The following is a 22,030-nucleotide window of genomic DNA, read 5'->3' as shown; positions in this document are numbered from 1 at the left end:
AAATTTTGTCGGTGTTTTCAGTAGGGTTTGCGATTTCATCATGTCGCGTTTGACTATGAGACTTTGACAAATAGCCATCCAAAAATCTATTCACCTAACCATCTTGCACTTTATGATATTTTTATACTCTCGCAACAATGTTGATAAGGAGAGTATTATAGTTTTGTTCACATAACGGTTGTTTGTAAGTCCTAAAACTAAAAGAGTCAGATATAGGGTTATATATACCAAAGTAATCAGGGTGACGAGTAGAGTCGAAATCTGGGTGTATGTCTGTCCGTCTGTCCGTCCGTCCGTCCGTGCAAGCTGTAACTTGAGTAAAAATTGAGATATCATGATGAAACTTGGTACACGTATTCCTTGGCTCCATAAGAATTTCAGTTCGAAGATGGGAAAAATCGGCCCACTGCCACGCCCACAAAATGGCGGAAACCGAAAACCTATAAAGTGTCATAACTAAGCCATAAATAAAGATATGAAAGTGAAATTTGGCACAAAGGATAGCATTAGGGAGGGGCATATTTGGACGCAATTTTTTTTGAAAAAGTGGGCGTTCCCGCCCCCTAAAGTTGAAAATGGGCGTATTTCTCGCCCACTTTATGGACCAAAAAATATCTCAGGAACTACTAGACCGATTTCAATGCAATTCGGTATATAATATTTTCTTAACACCCTGATGACATGTACGAAATATGGGTGAAATCGGTTCACAACCACGTTTTTTTCCAATATAACGCTATTTTGAATTCCATCTGATGCTTTTTCTGTATAATACGAGTATATATGTATGTACATTAGAACCAATGATGATAGCGGAATAAAACTTTACAAAAATACGGTATTTGAAAAATATGTAAATGACGTATAATGAAATCTCGATTATCATGCGAGAGTATAAAATGTTCGGTGACACCCGAACTTAGCCCTTCCTTACTTGTTTTACATACTTGTACTTATGTATATCACTCTATTTCGCTGGAAGTTAGGTAATACCTAGTATAATCTGTTGAACAACTTGTGTGAGTTTAAAACAACCAAAATTTATCCAATAATTCCAAGACGTACAACCAATTAATACATTGTACCCACAATAAGTCTTTGTAATTCTGGGTAGCTCATATAACATGCTTCTTTCTGGAAATCTTCTTTATAGATCGAAATAAATTATGAGATGTGTCATTGTAGTAAACCCATTACCATCATTCGACAAAGTTAAAATAGTTTTGATTTTCATTTTCTTACTAAATGTGAATTTTTTTTACAAATGAAACTTTCTTTTTAACACCTCATCCGATAGTTCTCTTTACCATTTCGTTTCTACTATTAAATCTTTCAATGAAATAAAGATAAAGATTTCTTGTTATAACCATTACTTCCTCAATTTTGCTGAATGTTATTATGACAGATTGCAAATAAAATAAATAAAAAAATATTAAACGAAACTATTAAATTCAGCATCACTTTTTTAACTAAACAATAAGTGTTTTTCAATTTCATATTATAGAAAATATAATTTATTTCCGCAATACCAAGAAACGCCATTTGCGCATTTCAATGGAAAACGCTTAGTGAAATGGAATTACTCAAGAAATATGTCTGTATGAGTGTGTGTAATTTTTATGGTTAAACTAGAACGAAATTCACAGAAATGCTTTTGTTTTTATTAAATGACCCGGTAATATGAACTCTTGAATGTCGTCATAGCCGCCAACATAATAGCCGCATTCACATACACACATATAGACATGCATATGTACATGAGTATGTCGTATAGTATCGCAATTGACAGGAGTCCCAAGTGCTTGGCGTGTGTGGCTGTTTACAGTGAGCGAGCGCGCATTAATTTCTGCCCGAGTGCACAACTGGGCTATTAAAATATTTAGCTGCGAAACCCATTGCCACCTCGAAGCCGAGCAAGTAATGCGACATTTACGATTATGTATGTTATGCTGTGGGAGTTAAAGCACATATCAATATATGTGGACTTGTAGTTGCGAGCTGAGCAAATGAGAAATTATACTCATGAGTCCAGGTGAACATTCGTATGTACGTAAGTATGCTATGCTACATGGTATATGCCAACAACATCAGGCTTTTAACAAGCTGTACATGTTTGGACCTTAAGGTTACATATTTGACAAGCCTTTAGGTGTATTATGCTAGGCATACATGTATGCATACATATGTTTGAGAGGAGATTTTGGAGCGTGGCAATTGAAATTGGCAAATGGATCGTGCTCCCTCATGGCTGTTGGCAAAACCTTTGTCGTACTTTTGACTCTCGCGCACGAAGGCAAACATAATTTAGGCTGGAAAATAGGTTTCAATGATTTATAAGTGGCCTATGTTTGTATAAGAAGACGCCTACTTAGCTACTAGTCAAAGTTGTAATGAGTCTACTGCGAGTTTCCACAGACAAACAGTTTGTCAACTCTCTAATTTCAAACACTGAAAAGTAAAGCATCCATAAAAATGGTCAAATTTAAAACTGTAGATCATTCGGAAAGTAAATAAAGAGTGAACCATTTCTAGGTTCACCACTTAAAAAAAAAAAACAGAAACTTCAGATATAAAGGGGAATGTTTATTATTATTCAAAAGAATATTTATTGGCATTTATTTTTTGCGGATTATCTTTTTCAAATGTTGGCCGCGGCTACGCTTCAGATGATCCATCCATTGAGTTTCATTTTCGATGACTCGTTCGAGCATTTCGACCGATAACTGACGAATAACACGCGTGATGTTTTGCATGGCACCACAGGAAAAAGTCTACAGTGTGATATCACGCGATCTTGGTGGCTAATCGACCGAGCTAAAACGTGAAATTATCTGCTTACCGAAGTGTTCTCTTAATAAATCCATTCACTGAAGGAAAGTGGAGCCGTCCTGTTAAAACCAGAAGTCGCCGAGATCACGAAATTCAATTTCAGGCATCAATTAGTAGGTTATCATTGCTCGATAACGGTCGTCATTGACGGTCCCATTCTCACGGTTATGACTCCACCGGCCCAAAAACCACACCAAACCGTTATTTTTTCTGGATGAAATTGCAGCTCTTGAATATCGTCGGGGTGATCGTCGTCTCAAATGCGGTAATTTTGGTTGTTTATATACCCATAGAGCCAGAAGTAGACCTCATCGCTGAACAAAAAAGGGCTTTGAGCTTTTCAAAAGTCCAGAGAGCGAAGTGATGTCGCTTGAAAAAGTCGAACGGCTTCAGTTCTTGCAAAAGCTGTATTTTGTACGCTTTCATTCTTAGATCTTGACGTAAAAAGCGCAAAGTCGTTCCATACGTCAGCCCGAGTTGCTGCGAACGGCGCCGAATTACTCTGGCTGATTGTGTTGCGAATAGTATGCATGGTAAGTCTTTGATGATAAAATGGCAAAAAATACTGAACAAAAATTACAACATGACGCGTGAGACATGCGTGATCTGTCAAAAAAGGCTATTGAAAAAATTATCTCATCTTGGATCTCCCTTTTATGTCCAACGTTATATTATCATTTAATTTTTGCATCATGTCTTACATATTGACCTTTATATGCATTACAGAATCAATTGGGAGGAAAATCTTAATTTTAGATATGTGGGAATGTTTTGAACCGATTCTACCCAATTCAGCCAGGCACACATTCTATAATCAGAACATGATTCTCTCCGAATCTTACAGCTCCACCGATGTTTGCGGTAAAAAGTTAGCAATAGACAATGGAATAGAATATAGGAGTTCTTCTCTTCTATGATCTCCTGAATAAATATACGTCCAAATATGCCGTAGAGTTTCGGTTGTAAGCTATGTGGTTCAGCTAACCTGTGGCCATGGTATCACCATACATCACATAACAGTAGAATATCTTCAAAAATTTACGCATTTTATATTTTATTTATTTATTATATTTATAAATTTATTATATTACAATCTACTCTGAACTCTAAAATATGCCCAAATTATTATGCAATTAGGACAGAATGAAGTTGATAACCGAAATAAAGTTTTAGAAGAACCCTGATTGAATCAAGGTCTCAAGGTCCAAAAGAAATAACATTCTGACAGCTAAGGAACTGCAAAAAGACTCGAGCCAGATCTTTCGGTTTTCAATGTGTCAAAGTTAAAGGCATCATAAATCTAAAAGTCGGATCTTACATTTCAACTCGGTCAGTCTAATATATAACTCAAATTTGGACTTCCAACAAAATAACCATCTTCTAAACGGAGATTATACCATAACAAGCATTAAACTATTTTGGGAGTCTGATGATTAGGAATCTGACCGGATTTGAAATAGAATTTTAGTAAGGATTTACCTATCAAGGGTCCTATTGTAGATTTTAACCCTCGGCCTGACTATCACACATCATTGCCATACGCCGTAGCTCATGTTAGAACCCTAACACTCACTCTGTCATTCAGGGAAAACAAGGCGTAACAAACGGTATTTAATTGAGCGTCTAATAATTAAGCAAAAATTTCCAACACCACAGAAAAGTATACTCTTTAATTGACTTAATCGAATCGAGACGCCTGACGCCATAGCGCAGCCTGTCAACTTCAATTACCCGCAACATTTACGAGTAAACGAGTTTGTGGCAAAAGTTGCAAATTCACAAAAATAACCAACCCGACGACCAGCAGCCACTCAGCGCTTGCCACAACTTGGAACAATTTCGAAATATTTCAACTAAATTAGGTAAAATAATTTTGGTAAGTTTAATCCGAACACAACCTAACTGTGCTTGTAAATGTGTATGAAGTACTTCGTAATTCTGTATTGGAACAGCAGCGCAAGTTTGCCAAACACACACACTGTGACGGCCGGACAGATGAGAGGTTGTACGTGGAGCCAACAGCTACCAGGAGTTAGAGCGCAGCCAATTTGTGGCTTCAGAAACTTGCTCATGAAAATAGGAATATTAGAAATTGCCAAAGTGAAGTGCGACGTTCGCAAGGACATTCGACTGCGTTTGCTGTGAAGGTTCTAGCGAAGGGTAGATTCTCAATTGTGGCAAGGAACTGCTGGCGATTTTTGGTAGATGATTTTATTGTTAGATTTGTGGCATGTTTTCTCAGCTTTACATGAGCAAAAGTGGCAGAGTCGAAACTTTGTTGCTTTAATTTAGAAAGATTATTAGATTAAAAGTATACTTTTACCCTGAAAGTTACTGTGAGAAAGTTTAATTTGAAACTAAAGCAAAATGTGGTGGAGCAAATGAAGAATGGTTTTAAATTGTTAAAATACGATAAGAGAGTGCCGAATTTCCTCACATTTTGAGTTTATTTATGTTCGTAATTGTTTAAATGAAAAGATAACACCGAAGGTCGGACTAAGTTCGTGCGGATATGAACGCAAGACTTCCACTAACACATTGTTTATACATTTTGAAAATAAAATACGAGGCTTTTCCAAAAGCGATCGCTATTCAAGTAGTTAATCCCGCTCCTGGGCCTTACGCTGTATCAGAAATAAATGAAAGAACAGGTAGAATATAAGTTAAGAAATTCTAAGAACCTTCTTTTTGACCTAAACCGCATACAACCCAAGTCACATCGAATACTCGCTGGTACTAACCATCACCTACATACATTTAGAGCCAGCATTCATTATTGGAAAATATTCGGCCAAAAATACCAAGTCCAGATCGTAGTGACAAAAATATACCAGCCGTACCTGAGACTGTACACGAAGAACATGGAGAGTCGATTCGGCGCCGATCACAGCAACTCAGACTGACGTATGGAACGACTTAGGGCATCTTACTTCGAGATATTAAATTGAAAGAGTGCAAAATATAGCTTATGTAAAAATTGAATCACCCGACTTTCCCAAGCGACATCGCTTTGGTCTATGGGTTCTTGAAAAGTTCCAAGAAGATCCAACGTTTTTCAAGCCAAATTTTCTTCAGCAATGAAGCCCATTTTTGGCTCAATGGGTATGTAAAAAAGCAAAGCAGCCTCATTTGGGACGAAGAGCAACCAGAATAGATTGAAAAGCTGTCATTTCATCCAAAAGAAACAACGGTTTAGTGTTATTTATTGGCCGGTCGAGTCTTCGGTCCATATTTCTTCAAAAATTATGCCAGTGAGAACGTAACCGTCAATGGCAACCTTTATCACTTCATGATAACCGATTATTTGATGCCTGCAATTGAAGCTCGTGATGTCGGCGACATTTGATTTCAACAAGACGGCGCCACTTCCCACACATCGTATCAATCAATGGATTTATTGAGAGAACACTTCGGTGGCTGGTTGATTGGCCAAGAAAGCTAGTGTGATATCATACCGTTAGACTTTTCCTGTGGTGATATGTAAAGTCTAAAATCTATGAGGAGAATCCTGCTTTGATTCAGGCCTTGAAGCAAAACATCACGTGTGTCATTCGCCATCTACCAGTCAAAATGTTCGACCGAGCCATCGAAAATTGGCAAATGGAGTTCAAGGTTAGGAGAAAAGATGATATCGGAAAATGAAGAAGAACAAATAGTGACAAGACCTCTGAATGAGTGAATAGTATGTGAATCGAGACTGTCAAAATAACAGCTCAGGATAACATCTTTGTGAAGCATGAACATGATGTGGAGAGTTGCTGAATACTGATCAAAGCAAATACCAGTTTAGGCTCAATGTTAAAGCGATTTCACTTCATTAAGCTTTGAAACAATAATACTCGTACCCATCCTTACTAAAGCATTTTACTTTCAATTGAATATATTCAAAGTCATTCTTACAAAGAGATAATTTTTTCAGTTTTAAACATAATTTAATACATTCCAGGGACTTAACTATTTTCAACTATTTTTGAGGTCTCAAAATATTGGTTGAAATAATAAATCAAATTTCCTTTCGCTTACCTTATTTTGTATTTACTAGAGCACCACATTAGCGTCCAAATTGCCGCCTAAAATGACAGAAATAAGTAATATCAGTAATGTTGCGAATGCAGATATTATATTCAAGTCTTAAATTAAATATATGTATATGTATATATGTATATCTTTGAGTAGATTTCAATAATTTTTTTCGGTCTAACTACATTCATATCATGTCAAAATACAAAGCAGTTTAGTATTCCTTGTGAACACTTAGATTTCATATTTTTGGTTTTCTTGCATTATAACAGGTCAATTGAAAAGTCCCCGACCTGCAAAACAAAACAAACACATTTTTTCGGGAAACTTACTTTTTTTTTATTCAACATAGTTTCTTTCAAGGGTGATACCCTGTTTATGGCGACCTTCAAAATTTTCGATACCGTTTTTGTAGCAAGATTTGCCTTCTGCTTCAAAATAGGCCTCAGTTTCGGCAATCACTTCTTCATTCGAAAATTTGCTCTCAGCAAGCATTCTTGTCAGATTCGGGAACAGGAGATATACGATGGGGGCAGATCTGGAGAATACGGTAGATGCGGAAGCAATTCAAAGCCCAATTCATGAATGCAGATTGAAATCGTTTTCACTGACTTGTGATACGCTGCATTGTCTTGGTGAAACAGAACTTTTTTGTTTTAATGTGGTCGGTTTTCGGCGATTTTTCTTTGAAATGGTCGCGCCGCGCTATGTTCTATTTGCTATTGATAGTCCTTTTTGTTTCAAGGTAGTCAAGAAAAATTATTCCAAGTCACAAAACCTTTCCAGCCGAATGCGGGTTAATCGAATCATCAACTCGTCGTTGTTCTTGGTCAAAAGTGAGCTCGCGTGGCAGCCACTTTGCACAGAGCTTTCTCATACCCAAAAATTCGTGAATGATATGATCTACACGTTCAGTTGATCCTCGGACAACTTCGCTTAACGGTCATCTAAAATTATTTTGAGGACTTTTTAGTTGTTTTCGTCGGTAACATGCCAGTAGCGCCATATATGTACCAGGCCGGGGACTTTTCAATTGACCTGTTAGGTTTTAACGTTTTTACATAAGCACAGCTAGTTTTTGTTGGAGCTCACTTTTTGCTTAAAAGAACAAATTTTTAATTTTCCAACTCATTACCCCAGCTTTTTTGGCTTCAAAACTGCCAACATTTTGACATGCCAGCTGTCTGAGTATGTGTGTTTATTTGACAGCACAATGAGCAATTATAATACTATTCAACCGAATGAACGAAAAAAGTTAACACTAGGAAATGTTAAATTATACGAATTTAAATATTTTCCAGCGGAAAAAGAAGGAAGATGAGATTTTCTTGTTTATAAAATAAAACTTCAACGAATATGAATTCAATTTTAATTGAGTCGTAAAAACGATTAAAATGCATGTAAGTATGTACACTTGTTTTTTCAGTAAATATAATATCTTTGGAAAACTTTAGCACACCATTGTTTATCTTTAAGCAGATCGAAGCATCGACTCCAGATCTAACTCAATCTTCTCAATTCATAAAGAAAATGTTCTAATATTGTTCAGAAAGTCATCAGTAGACCTAAACGTCAATAAAAATTTCAATCACTTAGTTCCCAGAAAGTTTGCCAATGATAAGAAACTGCGAGCCAACGACAGCTGGCAGTAAATGAATGACCATTATCCTGTTAGTTACGAAAGGGCCGTGTACCAAAAGTTCTTAAAAAACTCTGTGTTTGTTGTAAATGATATTGATGCGAGTGAAAAGTAGATATAACGTAAGCACCTCTGCCTTAGACCATAGAGTCATTAAAAAGCGTTTACAGTGATGAACAGAGGGAACTTAGAAAAGCACTAGCTAGCTCAAAACATCCATCTTTTAAAATTAATCAATAAGACATTAGTGAGCATAAGATATTTTTCGAGTTCAGAAATTCAACAAGTAATGGGTTTATAAATTTAATGAATACATAAAGTCGCCATAGATTTTTAGGTACTACAACACATACCATACGAATAGTATAATTTGAAAATGATAAGGATTCTAATTAATTATATCACCGATTCTGGATCTAGCTAATAAAAAGGAAAGTAACAACAACAGGTGTGGTTGCACAGCTTTGGCATGTGAAGAAGCAAACATAGACCCACAAAGAACGGCATACAAAATATGTATGTCGAAGTTCCAAAATAAGTTGCAGCAAAATTTATGAAACATTTTGTCGAAGCATTATTCCCGACACATGGCTCCATTACATATGTTAAGCGACACGAAGCTAGAGAGCTACCCACATTAATCACAGAAGAAGAACTATTGAATAAAAAACTCAAAAAAAATTATTGAAAGATTGAAATATTTACAACGGATCAGGCGTCAGTCAGTCCAGACTTTGTCCTGTGGTTCCGTGGGAGAGACATGAGATGGTGGCAGCTTAGGTTTAGACTCAATCCAAAAATTGCTTTTATGAACTCAGCAAACATTATGCGCCAGTATTTGAAATAACAAGGATTTCTGTATCGTAGACCCTAAGAACAAACATAAAAGAACCGAAAAAATGCTTTCGACTGCCAAAAAATAACATCAGTGAAATTTTGTCAACTTTCCGCCCTAAGCTATCAATTCTCTGAAAAAGATTTCACTTTTCAGTTTATTTGATTGATCTTGATTAATAATAACCTTAATATAAATTATTTCACTTCAGTCAAAAATTAATGGTCAATAAGCCTGTGGGGAATTTCAACTGAGCGCTTAATAGGATTATTTCAATTTCTTCAGCAAACGCTTGATATTTCCGATTAATATTTTCAATATTCTCAGTTTGCTCAAATATTAGCTTTTACGCTCTATTAGTTAAGCAACACCTGACGCTTTCTGTACTTAACGCAAGCTTTGGATTTATGATAAGTTACGTTAAGTGTAACAAATGAGCTTAAGGATACGTTCAATATTGCTTGTTGTTGTAGAACTGCTTTTAGATTGGTATTTACTTAAGCTCACAAATACATATGTAAATGAGAGGTTACAAAGCGAATGATTGTATATAAAAATATGTACTACCCCACAATCACGCCAAACACAAACAAGCAATATGAAGCTGCCAGGCAAATCACCTTTGTAAATCACTATCCAAGTAGATTAGTTACTCATGCGAGCATACTTAGGTAAGAAGGATACAGACGCACTTAAGCATAACATACACGTGCGAATCAAAAGTCATATGAATGTGATATACCCAATAAACATAAAAAATTTTACAATCGTTGCGAAATTTTAATAAAATAATTTTCGAGTTATTTTTCAACTTTCGCTAACAGCTACCAATTAATTATAATCTAACCATCATAGCAGAGGAAATCGACATATTCTTGAAATTTTCGGTAAATATCACATTTTTCTGAACCCCCTATAATTTGAACGACATAGTTCTACAACGTTTAGATATCAGTATTTAGAAGGTCCTTCACATACCTTCATTTCTATTTCTATTATACTCAAAGTAAAGTATATCTAGCCACTGAAAACGATTAACTATAATTTTATTATTTCACTAACCAACAAAAAAGGTCCGAAGCCAAAATCGCTATCATTAATACTTCCCGAGATATTCAACGTTTTAAGTAAGACTGTACACGTTGTGTGTTAGCTAAAAAATCTATGAAAATTCTACAAAGCCTTACTTAAAAAGCCGAATATCTCGAGAAGTAATATTGATAGAGATTTTCACCTCTGACCTTTTATGTAGCAAATTAAATTTTCTGCAAGTTTGTGATGAACATTTTTTCTATAGCTCTTGTCATTTACGAAATATATACATAAAAATGCGAATTTCATGGAAAAATTAGGTTTAGAGCCCCGTACTACCTCGCCGGTGTGAATTACGTCTTTGTTGATCTGGGCACTTTTGTAGACTGTTCAATTCTGGGAAATATGCGTCTAAGGTCAAAGCGATGCCATAAAATACCTCTGATCTGTAGAAATTTAAAGATAAAAAATCACGATTGCAGTGTGTTTTCTATGGAAAATTTTTACAGGCCTTGGTCCAGCTCTTAATGTTAATATTAAAGGCTAAAATTTTCAGGGAATTTGTTTTAGGGTATTTCCAAGGAAATTTCGTGACGGGACTGAAAAAAATTAATAAAAAGAGCACCCTAGTATGTATATTTGTCCATGACGGAGTTCCCAAGAAGTGAAGAAAAGAACTCCGGAAAACTACAAACAACTCTATAGTCAGCCCCTGGGATTAGTAGCGCAATCTATTTGAACAACTGGTATAGTTTGTTCGATTCACTAATCTCAAACGCTTTGAGAATCAAAGAAATTTCAATGTTTTTTAAGAAATATCAACAAATATCATACAGCAATCTCTGATACATTTCGAAACGTACAGATGAAAATCTATTTATTGGGATGTTTTGAAAACCACAGACCATAATTTGGATGTTTATTGGGTATATACATAAGTATATATACAAGTGAGAAGCATGTATGAAAATGTGTGCTCAGTTCGCAATGTTTTGATATTTCGACATTTGCCAATAGCACGAATAAGTATCATTCCACATTTAATCTAAACAAGGAGGGAGAAAATCAAATGACAGCTTAAACCCGCTTTCCCACAAACCCAACTGAACACAGCACAAATACGAAATTAAACCAACATCTATTTGTATATATGTAGATATATACTATATAGTACACACTGTATGTGTGCTCATCACCTGCCAATTTGTCAAATTCCATATTGCGAGTCGGTCCTGATTGCTTACATGTACAACAAATCGTTGTTGTTGTGTTCGCTTTATTGTTTGCCGTCACTCAAATACGATTGAAGGAGTTGTCAATTGCGGTTTAGTGGCACTTGAGGTTTCTAAAAGTGGGTGTTGTTAGTAATTGTGTATTGTCATGGTATGCCAACGTGTTGATAAGAGTATAAATTGCACAAGCAAAACACAAGTAGCGGTTTGAATACGATACAGATACTACTGCAGCAATTAATGGTTAGAAATCATATAGACGGAATCTATATTACATTTCGTTAATACTGAGAGCAATTATTTTTGACAAAATGTCTCAAAATTAAAATGGCAACGAAAATTCGAAACCTGTTAAGATTATTAATTAAATTCGGATATACATATTACATGGAAAGAAAAAAATTAGACATTTTGAAAAAAATTATATCAGTAGCCGAATACTAGTCTCGAAGTAGTCGTCATGTCGTAGGGTATAAAAATATAAAAGGCTAGGGCAATTGCTTAAGTTTATCATGTAATCAAACTTTGCTTTAAAAAACTGCAAAGATGTTGAGCTAGCAAGTCGGACCACCCGTATCCCGCTTACATCTAGTAGTGGATCTATTGACTTTCCGTGTGCTGAGTAGCCATTGCTTGATGACCTCTCCTACAATTGTGAAATTCCTTTGCAAGGCTCAGACTGAAATATCGCAGCAGACACACATGCGGCATACCAGAAGACGTAGTCGAAACGCCTCAATAAATTTGTTAGCGACTTCAAGCATATTTATAATAAATTGTTACAGCAGATTTGGGTACCACAATTGACCATTGTTATAAGCTCTTCTAGTGAGATCTCCCCATTTAACCTAACCTACCTTAAATCTCTAAATAAAATATTGAACATAACGAAAAAACACTTAAATGGGCGAGTTAATTGAGAAAATGCTTTGGAATATCTTCTATATCAATGCTTGTGCTTTCGTGTGAAAATGGTTTCTAGTGGCGTGATTTTTGGCTGAGGGTAACGTACATACTTACATCGGCCAAGAGAAAAATATGTACATACATATATATGTATGATCTGAGTGTTCTTCGTCACTGCTACAGAAGGATTTTGAGTTGTTCGAATGATTTGACGATATACGATGCGTATACATATGTCGATTTCTAAAACTTAGAATGGAATCGATGGTATGTGCTCCAACATCTGCACATTGAGATTCTCATGCTTTTAGTTAAGAAGCATAAGGGACTTCTCTTCAAGCAGTTTCGGCTAAGGTGTTTGCGTAGAAATCATCCCTGCAGTTACCTGCTTCTAGAGGAACCGCCTTTTAGGGGCACCAAGAAGTCCTTCCATGAACAGCTTCACCGACTCTCTCTCAGTGAATGGCTTAACTGGAGTCAAACCACCACCCATTGTAGATGAAGAGCTGGAGCTGCCGCGAGAATCGAAAGTGACCTTTGCGCAGCTTCATTCCGTATACTGTAGCAGGTTTAACTCCTACTTATCCAGAATCGATGCCGACATATCAAATATATGTATGTCCAGTGTACAACGAGTCCCCGCACTACACTAACCACCTCTTTGCATGTATAGCTAAACCTACAAGTCTGACACTCCTCCCCCTACCTACCGTTGGATGGCCTCGATGACGACTTATCTGAACCTTACCATATTAACGAGGACTGTTAAAATAACAACAACCGAATTTGTGGGAGTACTCTCTCAAACACTTAAGTATATCCCTACATGAACTGCAGCGGGACAGACATATGGACATGGGTAGATCGACTCATCTCGTCATTCTGATCATTTATACGCATACATATATAATTTAACCCTTTGCACTCGAGAGGTGACTCTCACTCACCATGGGGTGTGCTGTCGCAACTCGAGAGGTGACTCTCACTCACCACTTGCTTTGCTGTGGTAACTCGATACGCGGGAATAACTGTTTTCGTTTACCTTCTTTCATTATCATCTTAAATACATATGTAAAAATGCATTTAATATTAAAAAAACGTTGTATGTGTTACTTTATATATGTAATCACTTTAACGCGAAAAAGGTCCCGAGTACAAAGGGTTAAGGGTCTCTGGTCTGTTACAAGCACCGTGCCAACTTAATAAACCCTGTTCAGGGTATAAATATATATTTTTCTTAAAAAAGGTAAAGGGAATTTTTCCAAAATTAATCATATTATACTCGTATGTATATCTACATAGTAAGTATGTAATTTATTTAACCCTGGACTGATTTGTTAGTTGATTCGACTAACGATCATCGTGTTTTCCAAAATAACGATGCCCGTTCAGGGATAAATAGGCTGGGATTTAGAATAGCATCCCCGGATTTCGGGGATAAAATGGGTGTCACTGGAAAGGTGGCGCTCTCCAGATCACGAAAATATATATATTTAGTTGCCGCTGACTTATAGTTTTAAAAGATATTTGCATTTAAAGGTGAAAAATTAACAACTTTTATATTGATAATTTGTTTATTGTGAATAACTTTTTGACTTATATTATGCACTTTTCACTTACTAACACTTCACTATAACGTTTTTGTATATTAATTTCTTTAATATTTATTGCAAATAAAGCTTTATTTTAATTATTTTATTTTAGTTAAATTCACAGCATTTGCACAACAAGAATAGGGTTGCATACTAGCAAATAAATGGTATTGCCATATCTGCCTAGTTGTCAACAAAAGAAAATAAGCAAAAACATTATACCCCAAATACATAAATCCAACACCTTTAGCAATTTCTTATAAAAGAAAAACAGTTTCAGAAAGAACTCTGAACACCTCTTTCGCGAAATATGAGTTATTTTTTTATGAGTTATGTTTTTTAAATGCGGCCGAAGGCCGCCAGTACAGAAAGGGATTCTACGCGAAAGAACTCTGAACACCCCGGTGTTGGATCGACCAGGGTTATTTTTTAATGCCGAAGGCCGCCAGTACGAAAGGAATTATCGGTGAACACCGACACCCCGAAAAATACTTAGTTTGAAAATTAACAGTACAATTGTTGCTAGAATTATTCCCGTTAAAGAAAATGAAGTGTTAAAAAGGAGTTATACCCTTGGTATTACAACTTTTTATCCAAGCTTTAAAAAATTATTCTAGTTGATCGAATTCTGTGGAATCCTTCATCGTCGATCCAACACCGGTGTGTTCAGAGTTCCTTCGCGTAGAACTCCTTTCTCCACTGAATACCCCGGTGTTGGATCGACGATGAAGGATTCCACAGAATTCGATCAACTAGAATTATTTTTTAAAGCTTGGATAAAAAGTTGTAATACCGTGAAGGGTACAACTACCTTTTTAACACTGCATTTTCTTTAACGGGAATAATTCTAGCAAAAATTTTACAGTTAATTTTCAAACTAAGTACTGTTTCTTTTTTTTGTTTCGCTTTTACTTTTAAATTTGGTGAAGCAATTAGCAAGTGTGGTTAATGATTTATAAATATTTTCATTTCTTTAAATTGGTTTTTTATTAAAAAAAAAAAATAATAAAATGTGTGCACAACGATCAGGTATGTTATCAAATATTTCTAAATTTTTCAATTTTTAATAAAGTATTCTCTGTAGATTTCGATGAACCTTCCACCAGCCGCGGTGTACGTCGAAGTGTTCTTACCGTTGCAGAATTAAGAAGAATGTGGAATATAACAAAAGTTGTTCAGACGTTTAGCACTAGGAAGCAATGCATTGCCTTTGCGGAAAAAGAGGGCTTAATTTTGAGCAATAAATTGTGCCGCAAGCACAAAACACCCATGATCCCCACTCTATCGGGGAATAATACGGTGGGATCTTTTAGATGCCGTAGAGGTAGTTGCCGTTCGCTGGCTGCAATATCGAGGGCTAAAGGCACTTGGTTTGAAAATGCGAAGATACCATTACCTCAGATATTTTATCTGATGTTCGCATACGCTTCTCATTGGTGTCAGACTGAAGTCAGAAAAAACAGCTTTATAGCTATTTTGTCAACAGCCACCATATGCGATTGGTACAGCTATTGTCGAGAAGCCGTTGTGTTGTACCAAATAGATCAGGAAGAGGCTGTGGGGAAAATTGGTGGTCCCGGAAAAATAGTACAAATTGATGAAAGCAAGTTTGGAAAACGAAAATACAATAAAGATAATAATTCTTATACTTATATATAAAATTTTACGTATTAACTTATTTTCTCATATTTCACGTAGAAGAGTTGAAGGTCACTGGGTACTGGGCATGGTAGAGGATGGGAGCGAGGACTTGAGATTGGCAGTGTGTCCCGACAACATTAGATCCGCTGAGGTGCTCATACCTATTATCAAAAAGCACGTGGCGGAAGGGTCAATTATATGTACCGACTTTTGGAGGGCATATAATTGCCTTTCCGATCATGGGTATGAGCACCGAAGGGTCAATCATAGTGATCCGGATAATCCCTTTGTCGCCCCAGACGGGACACACACTCAAAGGATTGAGTCACAGTGGCGTGTCATAAAAAGATTCTTTTTAAAGGACAATTACACGAACCAACAAAATTTTACAGATTTAATTATTGAGTATCTGTGGCGTAAAACCATACGAAGAAACCATGAAGACCCGTTCGAAAAGCTTTTACAAGCAATAAAACATACATACCAACCTTAAATTTGTTTTTGCTTTTATTTATGACAAAATATTTTTTATTAAAATTTTTTCAGGTATTTGGGGTATAATGTTCTAGCTTATTTTCTTTTGTTGACAACTAGGCAGATATGGCAATACCATTTATTTGCTAGTATGCAACCCTATTCTTGTTGTGCAAATGCTGTGAATTTAACTAAAAAAAAATAATTAAAATAAAGCTTTATTTGCAATAAAAGAAATTAATATACAAAAACGTTATAGTGAAGTGTTAGTAAGTGAAAAGTGCATAATATAAGTCAAAAAGTTATTCACAATAAACAAATTATCAATATAAAAGTTGTTAATTTTTCACCTTTAAATGCAAATATCTTTAAAACTATAAGTCAGCGGCAACTAAATATATATATTTTCGTGATCTGGAGAGCGCCACCTTTCCAGTGACACCCATTTTATCCCCGAAATCCGGGGATGCTATTCTAAATTTTACCCGATAAATACTCACATGACTTGTTACATTCATAGATACTTACATAAGTATGTACATACTATATGCGAGGCATTAAATAAGCTTTTGTTATACGATTTATACGAAAACGGCCGCACGATCGAATTACATAAAACGAATATGTACATACATATGTAAGTATTTCGAAGCGATTAACGAACAGACCAACAATTTTTTCACACACTTCATTTATTACATATTTTTACTTTACTTACACTCATATTATATTGTATTTTTACTTTACTTTACACACATTTATTGCCAAACCAATTTTCATTTAAACACTTTTCACTTATTTCTACTCTTTATCACATTTTACCACCTTACTTTTTTCTAAACGCATACATATCGCTAATTTAAATTAATAGAACACATTTTTCATTAAATGAAAAACCAAGCACTTTGATTAAACACTACTTTGAAATATTTAACACAAAATTACCACAATAAATTACCAATTTTCACAAGATTTCCTTCATTTCTTTTATTTCTCACTTCACTCCGTACACGAACAATAATCCGAACACGCATTACAGCCGGTGACCGCTCACGAAAAAATTCCATTGTCAACTGCATTGATTTCTGCTTTGATCATTCATGTCCTTGCATAGCGGATCATGCATATTTTGTTTGTGAGCTTTGTTGGTATGTAAATTATGAATGGAAATATGTAATGTATGGGCAATTTGTTTGTTTGCACGAATAAAGAAATGAATGAACACGAGTTCTGCAAACGAAGCGAGAACAAACACTGCGCTTTAATGTTTATTCGTGTATTTTTGTTTATTTTATTTTGCGCATTAAAAATTACCTTTGAGCTTACACTTTGTATAGATCCCAACAGAAAATTTGCCTTGATATAAGAATTACATATGTTATGATGTTAAACAGAATTAGTTTAAAGGAATTTAATATGGAAAGAATACTAAAAAGCATTTCAACGGTTGGAAGTGAAAGAAAATAATAATTAATAAAATAAGAAAATAAGTATTAATATTGTATTATTGTGATAAGTAAAAACATTATACATACTTACTTATATACCCTGGATAGAGTAAATTAAGTTTGTCATGAAGTTTGTAACACCCTATAAAATACATTTGCAGAGATTGTAAAATAATAATAATTATAAGTACATTCTCTGATTGCTGTCGGACCTTCCCTAAGAAGTTGGCAAGCACGTCATCAACTGCCGCACCTTGGTCTATTGGTCTATGTATTCCATCGGCGTCCAAACAGACTCATTTCCAAATCAATATCCCTACATACTTATGTATGTATTTATGTATGTACATAAATGCCCTCACAGCATTTGTGATTTATGAATCAATGGACTGTACGTATTTTTGCACAAACATTTTATTAGCAATAAGTAAGTATGTACACCTGCTAACAGTTCTGCGTCATAAATCTAATGTTTATGCATTCTACATAGAATATCTGGAACTGTATAGAATTTAAAATCATCACCAGTTGTTTTCATATATGAATTATTAAATTTTAATGTTATCAATGTAATACGTGATTGACATTCAAATGAAAGCATTATCAATATTCACACACATATTTCAAGGAATAATATTATTGAAAAAGCATAGACATTGATATGTTTCTAAATTGGAGTGGAGTTTTGGGAAATTTCACAAATAAATATTTCAAATTGATAGCATTTACTTAAGATTTAAATATTTAATTGCACTTGAAAGATACTTTTTATTAAATTTTCAAATTCCAAAGGTGGAAATCTATACATACATACATATGTATATGTAAGTGCATATATGTAAGTACATACTTCTTCTTCTTTACTGGCGTAGACACCGCTTACGCGATTATAACCGAGTTAACAACAGCGCGCCAGTTGTTTCTTCTTTTCGCCACGTGGCGCCAATTGGATATTCCAAGCGAAGCCAGGTCCTTCTTCACTTTGTCCTTCCAACGGAATGGAGGTTTTCCTCTTCCTCTGCTTCCCCCGGCGGGTACTGCGTCAAATACTTTCAGAGCTGGAGTGTTTTCGTCCATTCGGACAACATGACCTAGCCGGCGTAGCCGCTGTCTTTTAATTCGCTGAACTATGTCAATGTCCTCATATACATGGCAGACAAAAGTCTACATACATCCCCTGTTTTATTGCATATGTGCGTACAAAATCTTTTTAGGAAAATGTGTTGGTCGTTTCATCCGACCAGATAACCTTTCCAGTTTTCCACGGACCAATTTGTATATTCCTTACAAAACTTAAGACGTGTTTTAATATTTTTATTAGACATAGCAGGTTTCTTCTATTTAACGGCGTTCATAAAACCTATTCTTTGAAGAGCTCTCCGAGCGGTACATTCGCTGACAGTTTTATTTGTGGCGATTGCAACCTCCTTCAGTGTTTTTATCCGCTTTGGTGAGTCTTCGCGTTTATTAACAGTCGTGGGCATCCACCGACGTTCGGGAAACCAACTACATTGCATCGTTTTCTCATAGCCACAACAGTGAGTCTTTAAAGCCACAACAATGCGTCTAAAAAGAGGTTTAATAAATATACTATTCATAATTCAGTGGCAGATTTAATGAATTCAGACAATTTTAATCAGATTAGGAAACAATGATGTCACGTAATGAACTGTAGAGGCGTGTAATTAAAAGGACGAAATATCTCATTTTCGTTTAGTTGCGAAAGACATAAATAATTGTGACAGGTGCTACATCATGAAAATTTTACATTTTACGTTAATTGTGGCAACAGCCATAACTTACTAGAACGAAGAAAAATACGAAAAGTGAGTTTACGTTGCATTTGCTGTTGTTACCAGCCAAAAATGCTGCCAACTCAGCCACCTGGGGATTCCACCAATTAATTTCTGACTTTTAATTAATTTCGGCTTTACTTACATACATAAGTACATATGAATAAAACAATTAACCTAAGCCGCAGCATCCGCATGAGAATATGCGAACGAAAAGAGCTGCATATTTTTTAATTTATGATTAAACTTCAGCAAAAAGAACATATAACAGAAAACAAGTAAACTTCGACTGCTCTGCAGTTATGACACTCTTCACAGGGTCATCTCTTCATCGATATCATTGGCATAACAATCTCGCCATTAGTTCTCCAGGTTGGACAAAAAAGCGTGCCAAATGGGACCAGTAGTGAATGAGAGCGATCCCTGTCATTATATCGGGTGATTTTTTAAGAGCTTGATAACTTTTTTTTAAAAAAAACGCATAAAATTTGCAAAATCTCATCGGTTCTTTATTTGAAACGTTAGATTGGTTCATGACATTTACTTTTCGAAGATAATTTCATTTAAATGTTAACCGCGGCTGCGTCTTAGGTGGTCCATTGAAAGTCCACCTTAACTTCGAGCATTTCGAATAGCCTGAATTTCTTCGGAAATGTTGTCTTCCAAAGCTGGAATAGTTGCTGGCTTATTTCTGTAGACTTTAGACTTGACGTAGCCCCACAAAAAATAGTCTAAAGGCGTTAAATAGATGATCTTGGTACAACTTACGGTCCATTTCTTGAGATGAATTGTTCTCGAAGTTTTCCCTCAAAATGGCCATAGAACGAGCTGGCATCAGCGCCATCTTGTTGAAACCACATGCGATAAAGTTCAGTTCTTCCAGCAACAAAAAGTTTGTTAGCTCGAAAACTCGCCATTCGTAACGTTGCGTCCAACAGCATCTTTGAAAAATACGGTTGATTCACCAGCGTACAAACCACACCAAACAGTGCAGGAACAAATGCGGCAATTTTGTTATTTACGTAGCCATTCAACCAGAAATGAGCCTCATCGCTGAACAAATTTGTCGATAAAAAAGCGCGAAACACATTTCCGAACCGGAACACTGATTTTGGTAATAAATTCAATGATTTGCTCGTTAGTAAGTCTATTCATGATGAAATGTCTGTCTGAAATCCCGATCTGTCAAATCTCAAAAAAATCACCCAAACAGTCGTCGCACTTTCGCGACTAGGGTCACTGTTGACAGTCATAACTTGGAAGGTAGATAACTTTAACTAGAATTTCTCAAAAATTAGAAGGCCATACAAACAATCATCGGATGCGAGCAAAGTCGCAGCGAAATTTCTGTCGACTCATCAAGGCATGTTTCATGGTGCCTAAAGCTCACTCCACGGGCGATAAATCGTTCAGAATGTTGGATTTCCGGGGAGAGGCTGCCTTTTAATCCGAAGTAGCACCTGTTGACAAGAGTTATCCTGCGTTGGATTTCCAGGCTGACATTGTTGTTGGTGTTAATAATGGTTCCAAAATAGACTATATTATCTACGACTTCGAAGTTATGACTGTCAACAATCACGTACGTAGGGGGCACAGAGGGAGGGAGCGGGAGTTGTGGCGGGAGTGCCAACGTGGCCTCCGCTGAGAAGGTGGTTGCGCGTGCGGGGTCGCCGCGTAACGTAGGGGTGTCGAGGGAGGAGCGGGTGTTGTGGTGGGAGTGCCTTAGTGGCCACCACCGTGAGCGGCTGCGCGTACGGGGTCGTCGCGTAACGAGGGAGGTAGCGGTAGTGGGAGCGTTGCCCATCCGTCTAGTACGGTGGGCAAAGGAGTGGGCGTCGCGAAGGAGGGCGCTGCGAAAGTTGTCACTCGTGTCGCGAGTGACAATAAAGAGGGAGCGCGGGCTCTTCCAAGGGGATCTGTGGTTGTTGGGGGTGGGGCAGTCAGCCATGTTGCGGCTGCCAAAAGAATCATGGGGGAGCTAAACGAGCTTGTGTTCGAAGCCAAGGGCTTTGACAAGGGGACCGCGAAGGGGCTGATGGAGCTTGCCTCAAAGTATGAGGCGCTTTTGATGACGGTCATAACCGAGAATGCCCATCTTCGCGGTCAAGTAGATGCCCTTAGGGGAAGTTGCGGGGGTCACCCCTCGACGCCGAGCAGGTCAATGCCGGCTCCGTCGGCACCGATGCCTCCGCCTCCTGCATCTGTGCTGGATGCGATCACACCGGTGACGCCGAAGGCCTGTGGAGACCTGGTCGGTCGTGAGGAGTAAGGGCCTGCAACTTCCTCTAAGGAGGTTATAAAGAAGGTGGTCAAGGAGGTGGGTCCCTTACTTGGTGTGAGGGTCCACGACCTTAGACCACTTAAGGGTGAGGGGTAGTTATTCGCACTCCTCTGTTCTTGAGAGGGAAAAAGCTGCGAATAACAAGAAATTCGAGGAGGTGGGGTTGGACGTCTCTGTCAACCGGAAGTTGGGTCGCCGGGTGGTGGTCCAGGGGGTCCACACGGAGATCTCCCATGAGGAATTCATGGAAGATCTACTCCGGCTGAACCTCCAGGACTTCAGCCCGGCGTCCCAGAGGACTGACGTGA

General features: G+C 36.8%; 1 protein-coding gene and 2 long non-coding RNA genes across 14 annotated transcripts in view; 1 reads left to right on the top strand and 2 right to left on the bottom strand.

The window, feature by feature from the left end:
• Window positions 1–22,030, bottom strand: part of LOC126759875 (uncharacterized) — a 565,378-nt gene that overhangs the window by 410,345 nt on the left and 133,003 nt on the right. For 2 of the 7 annotated variants that reach the window (XR_007667097.1, XR_007667096.1), the window contains exons 1-2: window positions 16,701–17,530; window positions 6,853–6,899 (exon numbers count right to left, since the gene is read on the bottom strand). This is a non-coding gene — a long non-coding RNA (uncharacterized LOC126759875). Of the gene's footprint in view, window positions 1–6,852; window positions 6,900–16,700; window positions 17,531–22,030 lie in introns of those variants that run through there. The other 5 variants (XR_007667101.1, XR_007667099.1, XR_007667098.1 and 2 more) reach the window with 5 other exon arrangements.
• LOC126759868 (frequenin-1-like) overlaps window positions 1–22,030 on the top strand; it is a 200,869-nt gene that overhangs the window by 131,196 nt on the left and 47,643 nt on the right. The window lies entirely within an intron of this gene.
• LOC126759879 (uncharacterized) overlaps window positions 18,781–22,030 on the bottom strand; it is a 3,853-nt gene continuing 603 nt past the window's right edge. The window contains exon 2 of the long non-coding RNA XR_007667106.1: window positions 18,781–19,072. This is a non-coding gene — a long non-coding RNA (uncharacterized LOC126759879). The remainder of the gene's footprint in view (window positions 19,073–22,030) is intronic.

Source organism: Bactrocera neohumeralis, chromosome 5 (assembly GCF_024586455.1).
Source record: "Bactrocera neohumeralis isolate Rockhampton chromosome 5, APGP_CSIRO_Bneo_wtdbg2-racon-allhic-juicebox.fasta_v2, whole genome shotgun sequence".
NCBI lineage: Eukaryota > Metazoa > Arthropoda > Insecta > Diptera > Tephritidae > Bactrocera > Bactrocera neohumeralis.
This window is presented reverse-complemented; position numbering and strand designations above follow the sequence as displayed.